Raw genomic sequence first — 4,283 nt, forward strand, 5'->3', positions numbered from 1 at the left:
TTTGGCAGTGGTCTTTTCTGTTATTCCCTTTATTTCCTCTCTGCATATGTCGGCATGAGAACCAAGCCAGAAAACCTCATCTCTTTGGAATCCCAGGCAACACCTCTGTCCACACCAGTGAGATACTCTTGGCCAAGTCTCCTAACTCCTCTGTGCCTCAGTTTCTTTACCTGTCAAAACAAAGTAATTCCCACCCTGTTGTTCTTGAGAAGGGTGGACACATGTCAGAGCAAAGGTAGTTTGAGCAGACTGTGATACAACCAGGAAAAAAAAAGACCAGGAACACAAACACCTGATGGCAACTATGGTTTAAAAAAAAAAAAAAAAAAAAAAAAAAAAAAAAAAAAAAAAAACAAAAACAAAAACGAAAAACAAAGATGAATTAACAGCACAAATTTAAGCCAGGTAGGCAGTGGTGGAACGTGCCATTAATCCCAGCACTGTGGAGGCTGACCACTGAGTTTGAGGCCTCGAGGCCAGCCTGACCTTCAGAGTGAGTTCTAGGACAGCCAAAAAATCTGTCCCACAAATTAAACACTAAGAAACTCATAATCCTCCTGCCTCAGCCTTCCATGTACTGGGTTTAATAGGTATTCCATTTTTTAAAATCAATATATAACTTTTAATTATATATAGATATTTTTTTGTATGTGGACCTATGCATGAGTGCAGTGGCCCATGGGGACCTCTAGAGGCAATGGATCCTTTGGAACTGCAGTTACAGATGGTTGTGAGTGGTTTGAACTGGGTGCTGGGAACAGAGCTCAGGTCCTCTGCAAGGGCACCAAGAAATCTTTGTTTGCTTGTTTGTTTTGCAAGTCAGTGTTTCTTTGTGTAGCCCTGGCTGTCCTTGAACTTGCTTTGTAAACCAAGATGATGGCCTCGAACTTGGACATCAATTTGCCTGCCGAGTGCTGGGACTGAAGGTGTGCATCGCCACTGCCCAGCTGAAGTGTGGACTTAAAAGGCAACCACGTGTTGTCTCTATACTTTATAGCTCAGACTCTTAACCACTGGGCCACCTCTTTGACCTGACCACATTCAGCCAGAAGCCTTTCTTTAAAATGGTGATACAGGCAGCAGCAGGCTCTGGGGCACCGTGTAAGCCTCTGCTTGTCTTCCGCCAGTGCTGTGCACTCCAGGCTGACTTTCAGGGGTCCTGGCTGGTGGGAGAAAAGGTTTTTAGGCCTTGGTCTGCTGCTTCCACCTGTGCTGCCTCACTGTTCTATTACACCCTCAGAACACTGTAGAATGGACATCATTGTTTAAAGAGGAAGAGATACAAGCATTGCATGGTGATGCACACCTTTACTCTCGGGGTTTGGGAGGCAGAGACAGGGCAATTTCTAAGTTTGAGGCCAGCCTGGTCTAGGTCTACAGAACAGCCAAGACTATGTAGAGACCCTGTCTTAAAGAAAGAAAGAAAGAAAGAAAGAAAGAAAGAAAGAAAGAAAGAAAGAAAGAAAGAAAGAAAGAAGAGAAAAAGAAATTGGGATTGTTCAATTCCCCCCCCCCCCATACAGCCATGCTGAAAGGAACATTACAGAAGAAAATTGAGGCATCACCCATCTACTATTAGAGTAGACATTCAAACTTGGGATGAATAACAGCTCAGGTCCTGTGGCTTCTGAGCCCTCATTGTTTTCACCATTATCTCCTACCCAGGTGCCAGTGTGCCTGGCCCTGCCACACTGACAGCAGAGTCCACCCTCCAACTCCCTTTGGCTACCAGAAGTCAGCCAAAGTAGCCAAAACCAGATCTGATGTCTACCCATGGACTGCTGAGCCTCCCAGCCTGCCTGGCAGGAGTGGAGAGAAGACTGATGTCTACACAGCAGGAGGCCACTGCCTGACCCTGTCCCACACTTGCATGAATTGTCCCCCAACCCTAGGCACATATACAGTGATGATCAAGATGGATTGCCAACTTAACAGGATCTAGAATCACCCAGGAGGCAAAGCTCCTGGCACACCTCTGTGCAGGTACCCAGACTAGAGTAGCACCTGGCCGTGCATGTGAGGGTGGTCTAGATTAGATTAACTGAAGTGGGAAGACTCAGCTGAGGGAAATGCCTTCTCATGGGTTAGGTTCTTGGTCTAAAAATAAGTAAAATATGAAGGGCCAGCAATATGACTCAGCAGTTAAAAGTGCTTTGGCTAAACCTGATAGCCTGAGTTCCAGTCCCCCAGGATCCACATGGTGGAAGACAAGAACCACTCCAGAAAGTTGTCCTCTGACCTCCTCATACCTGCACTTCTGCTTCCCCAATAATCTGGGTTTAGTTTGCTTGTTTTTTCGTTTGTTTGTTTGTTTGACAGGGATCAGGCTGGCCTCTAGCTCCCAGAGATCTACTTACTTTGGCCTCCTGAGTGCTGGGATTAAAGGCATTGCCACCTCAGCAAGATCTGCCTTCTTGATGTTCCTTTATGGGAGGGTCAAGGAGAGATATTAGACCCCACACCTGTGAGCCCTGCCAGCTGTAACTCTGCCCTAGCTACACATGGGACAGGACCTTCACAGTGACATTGTTTACAAACAGCAGAGATCCTAAAAGGAAAGTGAGCAAAGCATGTCTTCACCCACAACCGCTTTGATCCTGCCCACCTCTCTGGGTCTTGTGACCTCAAGTCCTGGAGCTTATTCTCTACTAAATCATTCTTATTTAGACTGATATCTCCTTGGGGATTGCTAGCATATAGGTGTCTGTGGTTAAGGGGGCACCTATACAACTGTATGGAACTCAGCACCCATCTCGGGTGGGACTTTTTTGGTGGTGGCAGCTGTAGCTATGTGTGTGTGTACATCTTTGAGGCAGGGTCTCACTCTCTAATCCTGACTTGTAGCTAATCTTTACTACTTTGTGAATTCTTTTTCCTGCCATTTATCTTCCTGGTTTCACCCCCTAACATTAGGTAGGAGAGAAGGATAGATGGGGGAAGAGAGATGGAGGGAGGAAGGGAGGGAGACATGGTGTGGAAGAGAGAGGGAGAGAGGGGGAATCTAATGTCTTTTATTTCTTCTTTGAGCATGAATACTAACAGACTGCAACCTACCCTCTGTACAACCATCCGTCACCCACCACACCTTTCAGGATCCTAGCATTTTTATTCCCCTCTGAAAAGTCCCCAGAATTACAAAATCACAGAAACTATCTGTAGCTAACAAAACCATGCCTTTGCTAGAGCACGAGGCAAATCACAGTCAGCTGCTGTGGACAGTCCGAAGCAGCCCCACACCACTATACCTGGGATTAAAATGAAACACGAATTTTTTTTTTCCGAGACAGGGTTTTTCTGTAGCCCTGGCTGTCCTGGCATTCACTCTGTAGACCAGGCTGGCCTCGAACTCAGAAGTCCACCTGCCTCTGCCTCCCAAGTGCTGGTGGTGGCATCATGTTCTTCCTTAAATTTTTTATTGCATTTATGTATTCTCTCTCTCTCTCTCTCTCTCTCTCTCTCTCTCTCTCTCTCTCTCTCTCTCTCTCTCTCTCTCTCTCGACAGGGTTTCTCTGTGTAGCCCTGGCTGTCCTGGAACTCACTCTGTAGACCAGGCTGGCCTCGAACTCAGAAATCTGCCTGCCTCTGCCTCCAAGTGCTGGGATTAAAGGAATGTGCCACCACCACCCGGCGACTGTTACTTTCATTTTTGTTTCAATACAGTTTTTTTCTGTTTTGCTCAGACTGCTCCTGAACCTTTAGGCTCAAACAATCCTTCTACCTCAGCCTCCTATATAGCAGCTAGGACTGTATGTGCAGGTATCATACCTTCCCTCCCATTTCTCTTCACAGAGAAGCTGTTAATGCCTTGATTCAGCTCACAGCCTGATCCTATCCAACAACAACCCTTCCGGTTCTCAAATGTAGCCATTTCCTGCCATCCTACTAGCCGCCTCAGGCCAGCAGCATCTTTCTGCCTGAATTGCAGTGGTCTCCTAATTCCCTATGTGTATGTACCTAGCAGACTCTTCTCCTCTCAGCAGCCCTGCATCCGTCTAGCATGTCCTGTGGCTCTGATTACACGAGAGCCAAATCGGAGCTCACATCCAGAGCCCCACCATGTCCAACTTTCTGTTCCCCTGCCCTCTCCCTGGTACTTAGGGTCTAGGTCTTTGACCAGGTGCACCTCCCACATCACAGCATCTGCAGTTCTCCCTGCGCTGCTGGAGAGTCTTCTGCAGACCTCTTGGACTCCCGCTTTTCTCGGCGCCTGACCTTCCTGCACCTGGCTCATGGTGACTGCCTGACAGGATCCACATGGGAGCTGCCGACGAAATCCCAGCACA

This window comes from Arvicanthis niloticus, chromosome 13 (assembly GCF_011762505.2).
Source record: "Arvicanthis niloticus isolate mArvNil1 chromosome 13, mArvNil1.pat.X, whole genome shotgun sequence".
Classification (NCBI taxonomy): domain Eukaryota; kingdom Metazoa; phylum Chordata; class Mammalia; order Rodentia; family Muridae; genus Arvicanthis; species Arvicanthis niloticus.